Source organism: Canis lupus, chromosome 8, assembly GCF_011100685.1.
Source record: "Canis lupus familiaris isolate Mischka breed German Shepherd chromosome 8, alternate assembly UU_Cfam_GSD_1.0, whole genome shotgun sequence".
NCBI classification, from domain to species: domain Eukaryota; kingdom Metazoa; phylum Chordata; class Mammalia; order Carnivora; family Canidae; genus Canis; species Canis lupus.
This window is the reverse complement of record NC_049229.1, coordinates 57,487,588-57,509,638: the sequence shown is the minus strand read 5'-3', so window position 1 is coordinate 57,509,638 and position 22,051 is coordinate 57,487,588. Positions and strand designations below refer to the sequence as shown.

General features: G+C 37.3%; 1 long non-coding RNA gene across 1 annotated transcript in view; it reads right to left on the bottom strand.

Moving 5' to 3' along the window:
- Positions 1 to 22,051, bottom strand: part of LOC106559187 — a 79,721-nt gene that overhangs the window by 49,771 nt on the left and 7,899 nt on the right. The window contains exons 3-4 of the long non-coding RNA XR_005362930.1: positions 19,422 to 19,483; positions 17,500 to 17,732 (exon numbers count right to left, since the gene is read on the bottom strand). This is a non-coding gene — a long non-coding RNA (uncharacterized LOC106559187). The remainder of the gene's footprint in view (positions 1 to 17,499; positions 17,733 to 19,421; positions 19,484 to 22,051) is intronic.

Sequence of the window (22,051 nt, the reverse complement as noted above, 5' to 3'; positions counted from 1 at the left end):
CTCAATTTTCTAATAAACAAAAGAAATCTTTTGTTGTTGCTTGTAGAAATTCACCTTAGTTCCTTTCTCTCTTTCAATGGGACAAGACTTGTTCATGTTTAACATTAATTTCTTCCTTTTCAGAAGACAAACTATCTCACTATGGGTCAAGATTTTCAAAACTTGTGTGAGCTCAGTGAAATTATTCTCTCAGTAGCTTGAAGGTAAATATGAGTAAAGTAGAATCTTCAGCAGTATCACAAGAAAGGGCAGGACGGAACTTTGGATGAATCAAGTATCTGCTTCTTCTTTAATGCCAGCCACTGTACTGGGCACCATATTTCACTTAAACTTCAGGAGAAGTTGGTAAGAAAAGCTTATTAGTACCATTTAAAAGAAAACTGAGATTCAGAAAAATGAACTTGAAATTCCCTAGATGATGCTAAACCTAGATCATCTGCAATGAGGGCACCTTCTTCTGTGTCATGCTCTCCTTCAGTGCAAATCCATAGACATGTATGGCTTTGATTATTTGCCTGTTTTTCCCTCAGGCATTTTCAAGATCTTGTCAATCTTCACACAATTTACAGTCTTGTAATCAGTGGGGTCCTAAAGATCAAGGTGTAAGCAGGGTAAAATGTTTTTTGTTAAACAAAAGTTGTGAAACACTCCATTGTGACTTATAAATTACTATTTCTCTCTACTTTTCTGTGTTCAGATTAAATAAATAAATTAAATATGCTCAATATTTTAAGCATTGCAATCTTGCTTTCTAGCGGGCAGAGGAAAAGATCAGATTTGCTATGTGGGAAGGATAATAATGATGGATAACATTAGTATGCAGTAATTAGTTGCGCAAAACAAATATGCTTTTTCTTTTCTTTTTTTTTTTTGGTTGAAATGTTATTAGAGGTTTAAAGACATGGCTGAACAAAGTGTTGGAAAGATAGAGCTATTTTATAATTATGCCGTAATGCTTTGAGTCTATGTTAAATGGTTTAGTGGAAGCTGAAATACAATATGTACCAAAATGGATTTTCCCCCCTAATTCAATAGCCTTTAATATTTCATGTCTATTTAAGCTTGAGATATTTAAAGAAAATGAACAGAAATGCAAATATACTACATAACACTTCTGTTTTTCTTTTTCTCTGTATATTTTCCGCCTTTCCGTAAAGACAACATAATTTCATTAATTAACACAAATGGTCATAAAAACCACCACTTGTCATTGTGTTATTCCCATTTAATGTTTCTATAATGTTGCATAATGTGAAATTTTTGCACAGCACTACTCGGCCAGGACTGTCAGCAGCTGAATCACTGAGTGTTGGCAGTATCCGTTAAAACTTGATGAGTGTAAGTTCTGTGAATAAGATGTGTGAAGCATGCAATAAAAGAAAGCTGACCTATCTGAGATAAAATACATTTGCTTTTCACTTCTGCTGCAAGTCATAGTATTTAGTCTGTCTTACAGTGATTTCAATCAGTGCCCCAAGGCACAGAATAATCAGGTATTTCCCTATGCTATAACAAATGGCCCTGGAATATCTATTGGTGTTCATTCTGTGGCTTTTGCTATTTTATAATTTTTGTTAAAGAAAAAAAAAAGATATCTTAAAAAGGGGTGGAATGGAATGGATTAGTTCATAGGACGCCTATAGATGTCATTTAAGGTATCTTGGATTTATGGAATTACTGTCCTCAGAGTTAGCATGAATCCTATTTACCTCAAATATCATTATCCTCTTTGCCAGGAACTCTGACAAGCTGAATAAATATATAAAGGGGGAATCTTGGTAGTGGGTAGACAGACTGGTGACTCATGATGGGGTCAGAGCCTTTGCTATTTGCTTAGAAACAGATCTCTTTCCCTGGCTGCCATGAGGAGGAAGTGATGATGGAGAATGGTTCATTCCGAAGCAATGTGGTCTGGGCAGCTGGAAGGTCAGGGGTTAAACATGTGCTATCTCAGCTATGCTGGGTACAATAACAACATCAGGCATCAGGAGAATGATCTATCAGGGCAATTAGTCAAACAGGCCTTGTGGTAGCCCAGATAGGCCTGACTCTGTTTGCATCTGTTTATCACTCGGAGATAAGAATCCTTGTGAACCTTTCTGTTACCTTGAGAAAGTAGACACCTGGAAGGTAAACATAAGACAACGGTGTCTCTGAAAAATGATTTTGAAAAATGATTACAGCCCCCAGATGGGATTATATCCTCTTTATTTCTGGCTACTCGCAAAAAGATGATGAAGAAGAATTGCTTGGCTTATTTTTTTTTTTCACATACTTCTTAGTTTATTCACCCATGAGCAGAAATTATAGAATTGGGCTTCTTTTGATCAAATAGGAAACTTGGCCTGGATGCCCTAGGAAGTGGGAAAGATTGTGGGTTGCTTTTTTTCCCTGAGATTTTCCTATAAATGCCACATTTTGCCATGGCCCACACACTGACCTAGATGTTCAAAAGAGTTGTTTTTCTTGGTTCGCATGAGCCTGATTTAATATTTCTTTCTTCCCTTCCGATTGCAAACTCCTAGAGGATACTGATCTGACCTTTCTTTGGTCTTGATGCCATCAGACTGGGTCACAGAGTCAGAAACTCATGAAAGGGATTTTCCTTAAAACTACCTATGACTAATTTTAATCATAGTTGAAACTCGGAAGTTTTCAAGATGATAGTTAAAGATTTATTTTGAACAACAGTTTGCTGAGCCCTGAATATGCACAGTCACACCTGTGTTCGTGTTTCCCTGTGCCTAGCTTCCACCCACACTGACATAAAACCATATTTGCCCTAAAGCGTATCCAAGAAAAGAATCTACCTAGGCCTTCAATGGCAGCAGGAACACTGATGCACACTTTTCTGTTCCTCTTTCCCGATCTAATTTGAGCTTCCTTCGTGATCTAATGGTCCCATCTGGCATTAGCATTTCTGGTTAACTTTATTTTATTTTAATGGTTATTTTTAAATCTAGTTTTATAAACTGTACCTGTCTTCTATTTTTTTTCCAGGAGAGCAAAACATATTTGAGTAAGGAAGAGATTCCCTCTTCCCACCCTCTCATATCCATGCCTAACCAATAATCAGGCTTAATAGTGAGCCACCCAGATGTGTGTAAAGATCATTTTTAGCCCCCTAAAAGAAGCTATCTGTGTGTTCTTGGGGAACTTAATTAACCTCTCTGAGCCTCACTTTTTTTTTTCCATCTACAAGTTGGGAATAAAAGTAGATTTTTTTCTTGTGTGGAGTCAGTGAAAATGCACACGGAGGTGCCTTATATGGAGCTTAGACTACAAGAAACACCATATACATGGCCCAGCTATGACCATCACACAGATTCTGTTTAGCAGATATGTTAAGCTACAGGTAGATAAAATGCCTTATGCTGTGGATATTGTAAATCCATATTTACACTGTGACCAAAAAGATCATAACAATTAAGATAATTCACCAGCTTAAAATTTTAATGAAAAAATATTTATTTTTAGAGTAGTTTAATTTTTAAAATTATTTTTAAAAGATTTATTTATTTATTTATTTATTTATTTATTTATTGAGAGAGAGAAAGCAAGATGGCACAAATAGCGGAAGGGGTGAAGGGAGCTGGAGAAGCAGACTCCCCACTGGGCAGGGAGCCCAACTGGGGGCTGACCCCAGGACCCCGGGATCAGGACCTGAGCTGAAGACAGATGGTTAACTGGCTGAGGAACCCAGGTGGCCCGGAGCAGTCTTAGATCACAGCAAAATTGAGTAGAAAGTACAGAGGGATCCCATGTACCTCCTGCCCCCTCAACAAGCACAATCTTCCCTATGATCAACCTCCCCACCAGGGTGGTACCTTTGTTACAATTGATGAACCTGCATTGACACATCATTATCACCCAAAGCTCATAGTTTACACTGTAGTTTACTCCAGATTTGCATATCTAGGGTGTTGAGTCTATGCTCAGTGGTATCCAGTCATTCCTTCAATTATTCATTACTGTTTCTACTTAGCAAATTTACTTTTCCCCATGCTGTGACATTTATTGTGCTAATAAGATATGTTCTAGGCTGTGAAGGGCTTATAATCTAGTGTTTATCACTTCTATCTAAAATCTATTATGTTTAATTTATTTTTATAAAGGGCACCTTATCTTACCACCAATGTGGAACAGGTTCTTACATGCCGCAAGTCCTCTGCTTGCACACTTTCAAGGATTGTAACATGAAAGTTTCTGTCAAAATATCAATGAATGTGTTTTCTGAACCTTACTATTCATCCCCACAGTAAAAATGAAAAAAGGACAATTTAAATCACAACTCTGGTAGTTGGCCATGACAAAGCATTTTAAATAAGACCCTCTACATGTTCTTCTAGACGGATGCTTGTCTTCATTTAGTTATTAGATTCTAAGAACACATCAAAGGCCAGTTACAATACAATCTGCTTAACACAGAATTTGGAATAATCAGCCCTGTTCTGGCCCTTGGATTTCCATTCAGAGTTATCTTTCCAGAACAGGCCCCAATATGAAATCCTGTGTTGTCAGCTCTACTCTGTGTGTAATAAAGACCCAAAGATATTGAGGAAGTGAGTTTGGGTGAGGACAGGACACTAACTTGGATGGACAGCAGTTTTCGTGCCTGAATCTGAATCTGAAGAAGGCCAAACTTCCAGAAGTCCAGTGCAAGCCTTATATCTACATGAGATATCTGCTCCCTGTCTTTTCAGAATCAACTGCCTCTTTAATGGAGTTGGGGAGGAGTCAGGAAGATGGAAGAGAGACTTGAACATTACCAGAGTGAATGCAATGACACCACTGCCTCCTGTACCTTTTGGCTCCAGCCACTCCAGCTTTCTCGGTGTTCCTCAGTGTGATGGGCTTCTTTCTACTCTGGAACCTTAGACATGTTCCATTTTGTCCTCAAAGCAAATCTTCCCTGTAACCTGGTTAAAGAGTTTCCAGTTTCCAGTTTCCAGTTTCCAGTTTTCAAACACCAGGAAGGTGCTCCTGATCTTCAGATGAAAGCTGATATTTTTCTCTTGTTTCATAGTTTGTAATATTGTATTCATGTGATTATTCAATACATTCGTGTTTCATCCAGTAGAATAGAGTTCTCATGGCTCAGGTCTTGAATCTCCAAGATGTTCTATCCCTAATACCTAGTGTGTTGGAGATGTTCAATACGAGCTTGTGGAATTTATGAAAGGATATATATGTTCCAGTGGCATTAATAGAAAAAAAAAAGGTATTACAAGCCATTCAATACTTCTACTGACTTTTCTTAGTTTATAAAGTTTGATGTGAATTAACCAGAACTTAGAAATTTCAAGAGTTTTGAATACAATAGAAAATGAAATAAAAAATGGAAAAGTGGCTTTATTTGTGATGACAAAACTATATTCTACTTTAGATAAATTAACAAGGTTAAAATCAATTTAAGCAGTGGTATTTATTCTTTTCACCATAAAAATTAATTATCTGGCTTTTAAGATTAATAAGCACCTTCCTTTTTCGCCCTCTGTTTATATTTTTAAGGGACCCAAGTGAAATGCAAATTTGAATTTGGACTGGATTTTCAAGAATAACAAATGAAAAGTCAGCAAGTGTTCTAAATACTTTAATCTTTACCTACAAACTGGGCAAAGTACAGGTACATTAATTCTTGCTGATGGTTTATGTTGTATAGCTATTGAATCAATAATCTATTTATCAAACATGACATGCCTTCTATAAGTACTCTATGTTCCAAAGTGACAATGGAGCAAAAGTCACATAAAAGTTTGAAAACTTTAACCATTGGTTACTTTCAGTTTTTTCCCCCCTCAGGTTAGTGAACTGATTCATTGAAATGATATGAAAAAAGTGAGGAAAATCAGATTCCATGCTGTTGAGTGAAAAGTGTGTCACTAAAGATTTAGAATCAATCAAATTATTCAGGAGAGAGAAGATAAGTTAAAGAAATCCTCATCCAAAAATCTTGACTCTGAAATGATTTAACAGGCAGAAGAATCAAAGACACTTTGTGATCTTTATTTTATAGCAGCTGTAGAGTGTATCATATTTTGAGATGAGTTATCGTGATTTAACATTTAATTGCGAAGCATTGCCATGCATGAGATGAGTAATGGCAGAAAGTATTGGCCCAAAGGAGCATGAACTATTGGTACAAGATGATAGGAGGAGAGCAGCAGGTGATGGATGATGCCTGGGGAAGTAAAGTATAATGGAAGAAACCAATGACAGCATGGATGAGTCAGCTAGTTACCAGAAAGATAGGTCAGGAAAAACCTAGCAGATATCATGAGTCAGTCCACCAAGACCAGGAGATGATCCAAAAGGGGAAGGGTCAAGGTGACCACAGAGGCTTTGGGAAACAAGCTGCTGACACTCTAGCTCATTATCATCTTTTGGCATCCGTATCAAACTTGCTATTCAAAAGAGAGAGAGGAAGAGAGAAATAGGTAGGTAGATGATATAGAAATAGTATTTTAGGTTAAATGACACAGAAGAGTTTAATTAAGAGCATGTCTTTAATTTTTGCTTTAAAGATACAATGCTAAATCTTTTTGTGATAGAGAATTCCAACCCTAATATATTTACATGATTTGTAGATATGGGGATCATTTTAGTTTTAATCTTCCAATTCTCTCAATACCATTCATGTATTTAGTAACCAATATTCACAAACAGTTGAATTTGCCTTGGTAATCCAATATTTGTTGTGAAGATGAACTCCCCAAAATAGTTCTTTTAAGTGATAAATATAGTATAATATAATTTTTGAATATAACAGACATTCCCATAATGTTTTGATTTCTCAGGTTTCAAGGGCACATGCTACTCATAACATACAGTTATACCTTTGTAGATCAAAGTATCTAGGCTATGATAAGAGGCTTATGGTCTCAATAAGATTCTGGGGTTAGAAATTTGCATAAATTCATATCTAGCTGATCTCATGAGTTTCAGTGAAATCTCCAAGGATTGAAACTTAAAATGAATGCACTTTTTTTTCTAGGCCAGTTGAGAAATAAAAACAGTCTTAATTATTTCAAGCCTGTATAGTAGTGTACAGTGTAATTAACTCTGATGTGTGTTTCACACCCAATTAGAAGATATTTTAGCACCAAGATAATTGGACCCAGCAGCACCTGGGAAGTATAATCAAACAAGTTTATCACCACATATTATTGTCTTATGATCCTCTGCACTTTATGGTTTGCATAAAGAGAATGGTCAAGACATCTGGGAAAATGTTGCTCATTATTGAGGCTTTACCAAGACCCAACTCCAGTGCAAGGTATTACTGTTTATCTAAAGACCTCTAGGGGATCCCTGGGTGGCTCAGCGGTTTAGCGCTTGCCTTTGGCCCAGGGCGCGATCCTGGAGTCCCGGGATCGAGTCCCACTTCAGGCTCCCTGCATGGAGCCTGCTTCACCTTCTGCCTGTGTCTCTGCCTCTCTCTCTCTCTCTCTATCATGAATAAATAAAAAATTAAAAAAAAAAGACCTCTACATTTTTCCTATGACTTCATAATGCTAGTGTTCCTTTTACTAATGATTTATCCGTTGATTATCAGGTTGATAATATCCATTTGCTTTCCTTCTTGATTGATGTTTTGCAATATTTTCTTGGTAAGGGGATAATCTGTTAACATATTTTTCCTTGGATTTCCTGGAGTTGGGGGTATAACCCATATTCTGGAATTTTCAGATGCCATCAACCACAGATTCAAAGGATCCATACTAGAAGTTCATGTAGAATAGTGTGGTCTGTGGACATGGAGACTGAAAGCTCACTAGAAATGCAGATCCTGGGACTCTGCCCCAGGCCTACTACGTCTGCACTTTAAGAAGATCCCCAAATAATGCTTATCTATGCCCATAAAAGTTTGGAAAATGTAGTCTAGCTAGAGTAAGAAATCCTTTATGATAGGGGCCATGGGTTGATTGTCTTTATAGTCCTGGTAGTGCCAGCACACATGATAATATGTCTGGAAGGAAACTAAGAAGGGAGGAAGGAAGAAAGGCAAGCAGACAGGCCTTGGACCTGATGGTCATGAGTCAGATGCTACAAATAGAGGGAGTCTTTAGGTATTATCTGAGCATGGGTGGTCTCAGAGTTCCCCCCAACCTTACCTTGATCCCTACTCTTTCTAGGATTGGTATTTCCAATTTGCTGCTGACTCTAGGCTCATATTTAGATCCTTAGTTTAGGCCCCAGCCACCCCTTTTGAGTCCTGACCCTCTATTATCAAGATGAGTATAGCCATGACTTTCTGGCTTTAGACAAACACAAGGCTACAGTCATCATTTTTAAAATAGTTTTACCAAAAAGCAATGGCAATTCATTTAATCAAGCCTACTTAGATAAAGCTTTCTCATCTCCTTGGATTTTTGCTGTTGTTCCTGATTTAAGTAACATGTCATGAGAATATCCTGACAAAAAAGACACTATCCATATGCAAAAAGTATAGTATCTTTTGCTGCCTCATGCAAGAAAATCCAATCTTTTCCCTAGTGTAGTTTTTAGACAAGGGAAACATACCAGTGTCCTGTAAATTCTGACTTTGTTCCTATAGGCAAGTAAGGCTTCTTTTTCTTCTCCAACATATTTTTTGGAGAACTATACAATCACTTATAATCACCTTAGAATATTTTGTTATTATGCTAGAGTACTTTAAATAATGTTTAGTACTACATTTTGAACCAATTTTAAAATATTTACTGAGTCAAGTAATAAAAAGTATACTAATGCTAAAGTGAAAGTTAATGGATGCTGAGGAAATGCTTCTTGAGAATTTAATGCCTTGGTCTATTTATTTGTGATTCTATGTTCTTTAAAATGACAACTCTACTGGGTGCTGGATAAAAATGTATAAAAGTATATACAAATAATATAAATAAATATGAATATGAATATGAATATAAATATAAATACAAATATAAATACCACTGGGGCACCTGGGTGGCCCAATCCATGAAGCAGTCAGTTTTTTGTTTTGGCTCAGGTCATGATCTCAGGATCCTGGGATTGAGCCCCAGCTTAAGATTCATTCTCTCCCTCCCCCTCTACCCCTCCCCATTTCGTTTGCTCTCTCTCTCTCTCTCTCTCTCTCATATAAATGAATAAATTTTTAAAAAGATAAATGCCCATTGGCTTTGAAAAATAACAATATGTTTAGGAAAATAAAATGTGAATATAAATTGTACAATTAGAACATGAAACGTGTCAAGAGAGACTTTTAGGTCTTAGAAATACAAGAACGCTGCCAGCTGGTTTAGTATGTAAAGGGTTCGCATAGAGGAGATAGTGAAGCCCAAAGGTTTTAAAGGCAAATATCATCATTTATTACCTGGAAATCGGGGGAAGGACTTGATGTGGTCATTTCACATTGGGAAAGTTAATGAGTAAACCATGATTTCTAAATAGCACTGACAAGTTACCTCTTTAAAAATCACAGTATTCCATCCTTGGACCTTAAGATAGACTTATTGCTAAGAGGTGGGGTGGGGAGAAGAAAAAAGTAAAAGAAAAGAAAACCTTCTATATACTTCAATAGACTCAGATAGGCTTATGGTCATGGTGACCAGAAAACAAGTCAGCAAGAAATGTTTTAAAGCTATATTATTTCAACGAAGTAGCTAAGTCTATTTAAAAGATAAAGAAAAAAAAAAGTTTTGTTCCATAGGACAGTCAGGAATTATGTGGGTGCATGAGGGTGTCCATATTTCATATAAAACTCTAATGTCTTTTCTTATGAAATGTTTACTTTTCCATGGGCATTGACTCTTCCAAATACATTTTAGTGTATTTTTCACTCTGTATTCAGTAGCCACATGTTTAGTGTTTGGCAAATTTCCATAGGTGACATGTGGTGAGAAGAGTCATGAACAAGTTCCCCATTATTTGTTTCCTGTTGCTTACTTTACTGGAAGCTCAAATGGGGGTTTCCAAGCTGTAAAGTTTTGTTTTCAATAGCACATTACATTTTGAAGAAGAAGAAGAAGAAGAAGAAGAAGAAGAAGAAGAAGAAGAAGAAGAAGAAGAAGAAGAAGAAGAAGAAGAAGAAGAAGGAGGAGGAGGAGGAGGAGGAGGAGGAGGAGGAGGAGGAGGAGGAGGAGGAGGACAAAGAAGGAGGAAGAGGAATGGAGAGGGAGAAGAGAAGAAGAAAATAAAAAAGGACGTTTGAGGTTTTGGGCTTCATAGAAATATCCACAAGGAGAAATCAAAACTTCTAAATATTGATCCTCAGTGTAGAACTTCTAACTATTGATCTCAATCTCCCTGTTGAGAACTTGCAATTTTGCCATTCTAGGCAGATCTCAGCCAGAATGATTTCATATTTAATCAGCTTTTTGATGTAGAAAAGTATTAAAAGCTTACTGAACATCTCCAATTCCTCTACCTCTCTGGATTTGCTCTCCTCTACAACTATGGAGCCCTTTGTGGTTGGATTTGCAAAGCCTTTGGAAGTCTGACTCTTTTGCCACCCATGTTCTTAGCCCACTAGCTCTTGGCTTTTCAGATTTGTGAGTAGCCAGAGAAGATTTTAAAAATTCAGCAGTGCTTGGCCAACATAAACTAATTTTCATGGACTATTAACACACTCAATTATATGACCTATAGTTTCTGTGGGTCTGATGTCTTCACTCCCTTTATATTCATGACTCCAGGCATAGACTTAATGTTTTGGGGCTCCTGGGATACCATACTCAGGAGCAGAATGACTAATAAATATGCTCAATGTCTCAGAATCCAAACAGAGAAGTGGTTTAGGTTTAGAACCCACTCCCCATGAAAGTATAAAATTCTAAAGCATGACTCAATGAAAGGTTCTTTAGAACTTTAATCCTTGAAATACTTCCATGTATGTGTGTGTTGGAAGAAGGTATTACTAGTAATAGAATATTCCAGAATAAAATGTTCATAGTAGGAAGAGTGTGAGGATCTCAGATAGTTCTTATCTGGGATTATGGTTGTTTAACACAACACAGAACAACAGAGAAACATTAAAAAAAAAAAAACAGAAGACAGATAACTTCCCAAATGTTTTTTTTTTAACTGGTGTATAGATGAAATATGAAATGTTATGACATTTGGGGCTTGCTCTTAAGAAGGCTCAGTTGCTCACAAGGCAAGAGGTTTGATTCTTCTATCATTTGATACACAGCTGTTTAAATACAGTAGGCTTAGACAAATGACCTAAAAACATTTGCACTTGAGCTTGCTTCCTCAAAGGTTAAAATAAAAGTTTTACTTTTACAGTAGGAGAAAAGGGCATTGGGAGTATTTCTTCAACATAAGGAATGGAGGAAAGAAGATAATAATGTTGAACAGACTCAAACACAGACTTCCAAAATACGTGAGTGCCTTTCTCCTGTGCCACTATCCTTTCATACGCCCACCTGATCCAGCAGGTGCTCTGATTGCAAAGGTAGAAAATATTTCATCAAATCCCCATGAAATAACCTCTCTCTATCATACTACCACTGGTCCCTTAGTTTTTTTTTTTTTTTCTCCAAGAAAAAGATCAGCACGTTACTCTGGATCCCTGGAGTTAGTTTCATTGTGTGCATTTGTACAGATAATTTGCTTCAACTACAGAGTTGCTTGGGTCAAAACTTTCAGAATAGATAACCAACAAATAGTTAAATATAAATAGAAGGAGAAAAAAAATAAATAGAAGGAGGCAGCACAGTGCAGATGGTCTTCTTCTTTTGTGGGCCTCAGTGTCCATAGACTGCAAAGATTCACTATAGATTTGCAAGCTTATTCTTTTCCAGTTTTAAGGGCCCAATAGACCTTCTGATGACACCTGAAGGAGGTAGACCCCCTGCTGTGCCCCTTACTATGATGGGCCTAAATCACCAGGCTTTTCCTACCTGCCAAAGTCTTTAATTAATCCTTTCCTATCTATGCCCTTTTTTCTGTCTGGAAATTTCTATAGTTCTCTGTACCATCACAAAAGAATGGGGCTATATTTTATTCACACACACATATAGCTGTGTGTTACTGATTTAATAACTACTCTTGTTAATCTCATGTGCTGGGCGTGCTTGAAGGCCATCAACGTATTCCTTCAAATGAAATATTTGTCTTCAGAAAATAGAAGATTTAGTAACTCTAAGGTAGAATTTGGCATATAGGGGGAGGCTGGCAGAGAGGAAATTTAGGGCAGTTGCTTGAGATCACAATGATGGTTGAGATCCATGGAGGTAGGCTGCCTCATTCATTGTCAGTAAGAGGATACATTGTGTGACCTCTCCCCAAAGGCAAATGCAAGTCAAGAGCCTTCAAAAGTTCATTAACTTTGGTCCAATTATTCCATTCCCAACATCTTGTCCTCAGTAAATGACCAAAAGTTCACATAATTATTCATTTGTTAATGATGAAGAAAGAATAATAATATTTTTAATAATGCTAAGAACTAATTTTATTGAGTGCTTACTGTGGACTGTACTGTGAAATGTCATTGACGTGCCTTATCTAATCTAGTCTTGACCCAGCAAGACTCGGAATGAAGTATTATTTCTATACTAACATTAACAGTGGGGAAAACGAGATTTAGGAAGGTTAAAATATCAGAAGGTTAAATGGACATAGCTGGGAAGTTAAGGAGGTAGGTAACCTGACCTGGGTTTGGAGCTCTTTTGCAGTGCACAAACTACACACTTGTACATGGAAGCCATGGTCTGACTCTAGTGGTCACCTCCTTAACTGCTGTAATCAAACTACTGTTCTGTTTCAAGAAATATAGTGACTAGATGAGATTGGCCTAAAGCATTACTGTTGCTGCCACATGCTGCTGAAGTACGTGGACCTCATCGAGGAGCATCTCAACTAGGCACCTCTGGAGAAGTGATCATCTTGTCACTTCTCAGCTCCTGCTGAGCTCACCAGAAACAGTGTCTTGCCCACAGTTCATTCCAGTAAGGTGTAGATAGCATGGAGTATGCCCATCCACTGCCTGTGGGGTGTGTGTGTCTTCTGTCCTGGAAAGAACTGTCCAGTAAACATCTTTGCAGAACCATAAGAAGGTCCAAAACAAACAAACAAAACAAAACAAAACAAAACAAAACAAAACACCTCACAGCCACATTTATCCAAGAGCTCCCCTGCATTGCCCTGGTTAGATACTGCTTTAAGTTTCTTAGAAATAATAAAGGTCTGGATGACAGGAGGTCCTAGGAGAAGCAGAGGACTAGGAAATGGGACTGCAATGTGTTATCTCTCAGACACATGGATGGTACTAAAAGATTTCTTGGTCTTCTGTGGTTGGTCAAACTCTTGAACGTGGAACCTCTGATTTCTTGTCTGCACAATGTAGCTACTGAGAGCTTATCATAAGTTTGTTGCTCTGATAAAATGAGATGAAGTACTATACTGAAGATACTGTTATATGAGATGCTTCGTTCCTTTGCAATTTCTGGAATTACATTACCCATTAATAAAAGCTCATGATAATCCAGGGTAGTTTTGAAGTTATATTTATGATTGTAGATATGTTTAGGGCCTACAAATGCTTTTTATGCTTTTTAACATTGGACACAGTAACATGATACTTTGCTTTCATAAATGATATTTTCCTGAGGTGTAGTAAGTAGGAAGAGGAGATTATTTAGAGTCAAAGCTCAAAAGGTGGTGGGCTATTATGGACCATCGATGGCTTCATGAACATTTGGCTATTGTTTGAGATAACAGTTCAATACCAATTAAATTGTAGTTAAAATGATTATGATCTGGAGATAGTGCTTTTTAAAAAGATAAAATATTTTAGAATTCTATTCAGAAGATGAACTTAATCAGTTATTTGAGGGTAGATTTTGTATTTTAGTTGCATTAGTGAGCATATCAGGAAATTATCTCACTTAGAACTATGAAGCAATTGAGCTTTTCTTTTAAAAAGTCTGTCCAAGATGTTTTTTCCATTCTATGATATTGCAGATGGTTAAAAAAATTAAAAATTGCTTCAACTCAATTCAACAAATGCCTGTTTGATGTCTAGCATGGGCCATATCCTTTGTTAGGTACCAGAAGTTCAAAATAGAAAAAAAAAAAACAAAAAAAAAAAAACAAAAAAAAAAACAAGCTCTCTGCCCTCAGGGATATTATAGTATAAGACAAAATGGACATTAAACATTTTATTAGAAGTGATGCAAAAGTAGAAAGGGCTATATTTTGCCTGTTATAATCTTTTGAGGTTTCCCTTCCAAGTACCTATAGGGAAGTCTTTATGCAGATGAGAATATTGGTCCTTTATTGAGATATAATTGACATTAACATTGCGTAAGTTTAAAGTGTATAACATGACAAATTTATAAACGCAAAGTATATTTATATATTGCAAAATGATTACCACAATAAGGTGAGTTAGCACATCCGTCACTTCATAGTTAAAATTTTTGTGTGTGTGGTGACAGCTTTTTACTCTTTTAGCAACTTTCAAGTATAAAATATAGTGTTAACTATAGTCACTATATTGTACATTACATCCCCAGAATTTATTCATCTTAAAACTAGAAGTTTTTACCCTTTGACCACCTTTATCTATTTCCTCCATCTCTAATGCCTGATCCTGGCAGCAACCGATCTGCTCTCCATTTCTATGAGCCTGATGTTTTTAGATTCCACATATTATTTAGCAAGATAATATATCTGTCTTTGTTGAATTTATTTCACTTGGTATAATATCCTCAAGGTTTATTCATATCGTTGCAAATGGCAGGATTCCCTTCTTTTTACTGCCAAATAATATTCCATTGTGTATACGTATACCACATTTTTTTATCCATTCATCTGTTAATGGATATAGGTTGTTTCTATGTCTAGACCATTGTGAATAATGAATGCTGCAGTGAACACAGACGTGCAAATACCTCTTCAAGATGGTGATTTCATTTCCTTCAGACATACATCCAGAAGGTAAGAATGCTGGATCAGGGCAGCCCCAGTGGCCCAGCAGTTTAGCGCCACCTTCGGCCCAGGGTGTGATCCTGGAGACCTGGGATGAGTTTCACATTGGGCTCCCTGCATGGAGCCTGCTTCTCCCTCTGCCTGTGTCTCTGCCTCTCTCTCTCTCTCTCTGTCTCTCATGAATAAATAAATAAAATCTTAAAAAAAAAAAAAAAGAAATGCTGGACCGTAGGGTAGTTCTAGTTTTACTCTTTTGTGGAAACTTCATATTGTTTTCCATTGTGGATGTACCAATCTACAGAGAATATTGGTCTTGCTTCTCAAATTTCAAAACAAATGTTTAGCTCTCTCTGCTCACCTGGTGCTTAAGATTTATGGATACTTTCTTAAGTAGCAATTGAAATCAGATATCCTTGCACTATATGTTATAAAACATTCTGACATTAGAAATTAAATCTATTATAGATAATCTTATTTACTTAGCCTTGTAAGTATTCTACTAATATCCTTTCATAAAATTAAATACATAGAAAATTATACACACGGACTTTATTAACATAGGCTCCAATTCACTTATTTGTGCTTCAATGTAATGGTGTTGGCATTATCAATACACATGTATCACTTGACTGTACAGTACATTTTTTTATACATTGTGCTTAAGATGCACACTCAAGCTGAGCTTCTGTTTCAGAATATGACAATAGAAAATATTTCTTTTAAATGAGTGCTATATTAACTTCTATAAGATAAAAACGTATATAATTTATTGTATTACCTTTGTTTCCCCAGCTGCCACGAGGCTCCAATTTAAAAGTCAAGTGGATGATAATATTTCTTCCATCTTCCCTAGTGGTTGAACTACTTGCATCACTTTTTAATTTATGGTTTTAATCTCCTGTCTTGTTCTAATGAGAATTGTCTTAGTGAATGTCCCGTTTGCTACACATCATCTCTAAACTATTTTATACTGAGAGAAGCTATAAGGCAATCAAAGAAATAAAGTTGCAACGTCCCACACACTTCATTTTGCCACGGTGTTCAGTTTGGTTGTTAACATCTGTCCGGGCTTTTGACATATTTTAGCCCACTGTGTGGTTTAACATCAAATACCTCAAGGCATTTTAAAATCCAATTAATACCCTATCATTTTGTGAAATAAATAAGGAAAGTCACAGATAAACAGCTTAGACAAAGGTAAACCGGAGACAAAATTAATTCCTAAGATGGGACTTCCACTTGCAATGAGAGAAAGAGAAAGTGCCACTGATTTATTAGTAGTTGATTCAAAATGACCCAGGGTCGGTTCTGTCGAAGAGGTACATTTCACAAGTAGAAAAGATGAAAGAAATCCTCTCAGGTTTGGATTTATAGCTCAGCTTTTGTAATTCAAAGAGAAAGCATCACAAACTGAGTTGCCAGCTGTTTTGTAACTCACTTGGCAATCAATAATTCAGGTAAACATTAACTCAGAGTAAATCCAGTATCTTGGTACCTTCATGTCTGCAGGTCTGTAGAGGCCAATCTGCTTCGAGAGAAGACAAGATCTGTTTTTATCAGTGCTCTTAATAAAGTGAAAGCAGCCACCTGAACAGCCTGGCACACTCAGTGGAAAGTTATCTGTGCTCCCTCCTGTCGTGACTAGACCACTGGGTTGACCCTGTCCTCCTCTTGAGACCTCTGGGACCCCAGGTACTTAGGATCAACTTTCAATTCTTTTGAAATACAAATTTCCAACCCTGGAGAATGTCACGTAGTATATTTCTTGATTAGATGCCACTAGCATGGCACTTTACAGGGGGAGACATGGAGCAATGTTTTATTATTCAATAAAACAAAGTCTCAACGATGAGTGTAAAAACACGAATGAAATCATTGGTTTCGGAAAACACACCCTAAACCTCTTTCTTTTGATATTTTTAAAAACAAAATGACAACTACAAAAGTTGTCTGTAGTTACCGCCTAAGCAGAGTCGGGTACATTGCGGTTATTGTCATAATTCAAACCTAAGACTTCTGCCAATACCTATCATCCATGGCAACAAGCAGTTACCCACCCTGCTATGCAAGTTTCAGCAGAGAGACTGAGCCATCTTTTGAATGAATCAAGAATTTGCCAAAATGCCAATAGAAATATCAAATACAAAGATTTGCTGAAATATTTCCTTGAGATTGGTGTTTGAAGAAAAACTCTTGGCACACAATTAAAGCTGGAAGCTTGTTATTACTCTGATTAGTCATTTGCTAAGTGATGCAATTTGTATTTCCTCCTCATCCTCTTTTTATTTTTCTATTTGTGTGTGTGTGTGTGTATCATCTCTATTTGGATTACAGTAAACTGCTATTCAAAGAGGTTAAGGTTTTGCTAAAATCAACTTTGCTTCTGGTAATAACAATTTCCTTTATTAAAGCTCTTTTCACTGAATGAAATGCAGAACAGTTCGAAGATTATATAAGATCCAAGTCTATCTCGTCATTAAAATGCAAAAGACCTTCAATACTTTTGACACACCTACAGCTTTTTCTTGGCACTTCTACTTCCACTCAGCTAAATGGTGGCAAGTTCCAGATTTCTCAAAACAACCCCCAAGTTCCCTTCCTACTCACCCTGTTCTTCAATCTGGAAAATATCCTGGTATGGATTTCAGAAGTACTGCCTGATTTCTTAAGCCCTAGATGTTTGGTAGCCAAGGAATGTGTTACTATTTCTAAAGTAAATAATTAAGCCATCCAAAGGAGGGGGGGGGGGAGAACAAAACACTGAAAGAATTAGAGCGATGTAGTACTTGCTTCCATTCCATTTCTGTGCTGGATCTTTATAGTTTCATGCTTCTTTTTGCCTAAAGGATAAAATGAGAAAAAATTTTAAAGATTTTATTTATTTATACATGAGAGACACAGAGACATAGGCAGAGGGGGAAGCAGGTTCTCCTTCAAGGAGCCTGATGTGGGACTCGATCCCGGACCCCTTCTGCCTTGAGCCGAAGGCAGATGCTCAAATGTTGAGCCACCCAGGGGTCCCACAAATGAGAAAGTTTTTAAATAATCATTGTTTATCTTTTCTTTTTGCATTTTTCTTGAAGTATAATTTACATACCACAAAACTCACACATTATAAGAGAATACATTTAATTTTAATAAATTTAAGGAGTGTGAAAACTATCACCCCAATCCACCTTTAAAACATTTGCATCATCTTCCAAAATTCTCTACAGCTTATTTGTCATCAATTAACCCTTAACATAACAGGAAGCTAAAAGAAAAAAGGAGGTGTTCTTGGTTAAGTCAGGAAGTGTCATTTTGAGGACTGTATGACTGCAGCTTGAATGCTTGGATAGTGAGTTGACAATGAACTTGGAACAATTGAAGGTATTTTGATGGAGTTATTTTGAATTCATAATAAGTAATCATGCAGACTAAAACTTTGTGGGACACACAGAAGATAATGAGAGCAAATACTTATATGGTGCTAATATCGTACCGGGTACCCTTCTAACCACTCTAATGTAGGTTTCCTTTTGTAATCTACACAATAACCCTATGAGAATGTACCACTTTACCACTACCATTCCCTTTTCTCAGGTAAGGAAAGAGAGGCCCAGATAGATAAATTAAATAAATACATAAGGGATGGAACTTGGATTCAAACATAGTTAAGTCTCACTCTAAAATCCACATGGTTGCTGACCGCTCTACTCTACTCATCAGTGTAACCCAAGTTTTAAAGTCTGGCTAAGCAAAAGGAAAACATTGTCTAAGTTGGAGCCAACTGATGAGCGGAAGTTGAGGTTCCAGGACCCAGAATAAAATAGACCAGGAAGAGATGTCTTTGCCCAGAGCTAAGGCTATTTCAACCTGGCTGCCCTACCGGTAACACAAGCAGACATGTTGGTGTCAAGTTCAATGTTTTGGTGGGAGTGAGAGGGAAGCAGGAAATGGGTAGGAACTAGGCAAGCACACTTGCAACAGCTGTGTCTTGGAATGAGTCTTCTCTGGCACAAGCCTACGCTCTCCATTTCTGCAAACAAAGCGATATCCGCTAAAGACTGTGTGTCCGTGTTTAGCTTGATATTTTTCTATTCTCCTTTTTTCTTGATCTGCTCAATTAATATTTTCCTTTTCTTAGGCTCCCCCTCCCTACCCGGCCCACCCTGCACTCTTTTTCCAGATGTGTGACAACCACTTTTGGTCTCTAAACAGATTTCAGACTAATTTGTTTAATGGCTGTCTGTTCTCCATTTTGCTGATACTGGAGGATTTTAGAAGCCTAAGGAGACTTCTATGGAAGCTGTTCCATGGTAATTCAAGTTCCAAGTCTGTGAATATATGTTCTGGCAGCTTTGTGGACTCAAGTACTTCCTGGAGTCTAGGGCCAAAATGGGAAACACAGCTGGGGCAGATGTTCTGGACCTAGAGTTGCCTTCTTGGTTTTAAAAGCTGAGAGATTCAGATTGTTTAAGGGTCTCTGCGAAGCTAAGCCAGGTGAAGCGATGGGAGCCGCACCAATAAATGCATTTCCATATACTCACTGCTCTGGGCTTTTAGGATTATTTTGGCAACAGTTTGTGAAAATGACCAGCCTATTTGATACCTAGAAAGGAAAAGAGAAAAAAAAATGAAGATGTAATGTTATAGACAACAACAAATGGACATTAAAATTATCCCATTGGAATGACATGCAAGCTTGGCAGATTGAGTTAAGAGACAGATCCCCCCCATAATAAATTGTCTAAAAACTTCACAGCAAAGGCACATTTTTCAAGAACAGACAGGAAAGAATATCCATCCCAATGGTGTTTCTTTCCAAAGAAGTAAGTAGCCATCTCTTGTTAACTTTCATTAGTCAAACCACATCACCATAAAATGTGTTTCTGAGACCCCGTATATAAAATAACTGGATGTTTGCCCATTTAATATCCATACAATTCTCTTTTCAGCACACTGCTTCATTTTAGCTGTTATTTTCTAAGATGAAATATATTTAGTCATTTCTGAAAAACAAAGGTTATATAAGGAGTTTCCCAGGTTTTTGTTTTTCTCTGCTTTCTAACCACAGTTACAAAGTTTCCCTAATTGTTATTGAATAATTGCACCATCCATGCAGGAGCACTTGCATCAGTCGACAATTTAAAACTGTGGCCCCGTAGAAAACATGCTTTAAAAATATATAACAGAACACACAAAATATTAAATTAAACTAACATTTATTGGGCATCTTCACTGTGTGGAGTTACAAAGCTCTCTAGTTAGGGAGCAGTAGATCCAGCCTCTAGTTCTAATTCTCTTTCTAATGATGTGGTTGTAAGCAAGTTATATGACTTTCAGTTCCTTGGTTGCTTCATCTGTGTGGTGAATCTTAGTTTGTTAGGGTGTATCTAGACTTGACCAAAAACTGTCGCTGGCTAATATCAGTAGAAAAGAAATACACTGAAGGATGCAGATTAGAGGTGGTTCTCAGATCCTTGGGGATGGCCACAGACCTGATCTTGGAAGCTTAGGAAGAAAAACAACATTGATAGTGCTGAGGAGGACAGGCTAGGGAGCTGGCCACTGGAAGACAGCATCCTACCTTCTTTGGGCATGGACTTCCCCACCTTGAGCCACTGAATCAATCAGAGTTCACTGTTAAAACCACTATCATTGCTCCTCTAGAAGGAGTGTAGCTATTACAGCTGCCACCATATCTATCTACAAGGAGGAGGAGGAGGCTCTGCTTCCTATGCTCCTGGTCTGGGTTGAAAATGTCTGACTGACAGGGTCGGGTTGCCATGCCCATTTCTAAATTGCAGTGGGGTGGGGGGAAGAATAGGTCAGCACAGAGCTCTGCTCTGTTCCCTTCAAAAGGTGATAAATGCCCCAAATATAAACAGAAGGCTGCAGTCAGTGCACAAACAAAAATATCGATGCCACTAAAAGAAACATTTCAAATTCTAGCACTTTCTAGAATACTCATTAGAATTTGAGCGAATAGTGTTCCTGAAAAAGTCCTGATGGTTGCCTATTGATGATTGCCTGTCATCTTGTTGTATTTATTAATAATGTCTTGTTTCACTCTCATTTATGTCCTGGTTTATAAAATAAATTGTAAAGTCAACCTACTTATAATGGGTGACACTATTTCACATACTAGGAATACATATTTGTAATTCATTACTATATTCATATAGAATTTTGTTTAGCTCATATTGAGTTTTCTATAGCATATTATATTATCCTGGCAATATCCCACAGTGTAGCTAGGGCAGGTCTTAACAGATCATTTTTATAAGGAAAAAAAACAAAACCCTGTTACCTGACAAGTGAATGTCAGTGCTCATCTCTGCACAGCAGAGAGGGCACTAGATCCTGTATTTCTGATTGCTCCAACCAATGATACCAAACATGCCACCTTCACAGTTATTAAAGCAGAATATCACATTTAATTCATGAGAGTTGCCTGCAGAAGACAGAGTGAAGATGGCTGAAAAAGTGGAAAGAGTAGCTGTCAATTCTGTACTGAGCCAGAACTTCTTATTTTGGGGAGGAGGGGGATGCCCCTCAATGCTTGAGTGTGGTGAATGGGTGCCCCTTCCATTTTCCAGGTTGGTTTGGACCTGTGCTATTGGGTTCAAGTGGACAAACTGCTTTAATAATCTTATTTAATTTAAATAAGAATTCTTCTTATTCTTTTTAAAAAGTTGCACGTCCTTATTTGCAAATGCTGGGGAAGTACTGTTTTAAGCAACTGAGCAGAAATATTCTTCTCTGCTTGAAAGATATTTCTCACCTGTTTATTCATTTAACACCTACTTATTAAGGGTTCTCATGTTCCCAATGTGATGCCAGATATGACAAATACAAAGGTGAAAAGACTCAGCTCTTGTCCCTGGATAGGTTGTTGTCTGTGCCCTGGGCAAAATCAGACAAACACAGGGCAAGCTCAGATCAATGAGCATGATCACAGGGGTAGATAAATGTAGGGTCTGTAGGAGTACTTAGAAGGGCCTCTTAGTTTGGCTGCAAAGAGTGCATGGGAGTCTCTTCAGAGTAGATGAGTTTTAATCCTGGCAAAAAGACAACAAATGAAGAGGAGACTGTGTTCCATTCAGAGCGAACAGCTGTACAAAAGCTGGGCACGCCTGGAGGCATTCCTCTTTGTAGGACAGGAAGACACTTCAAC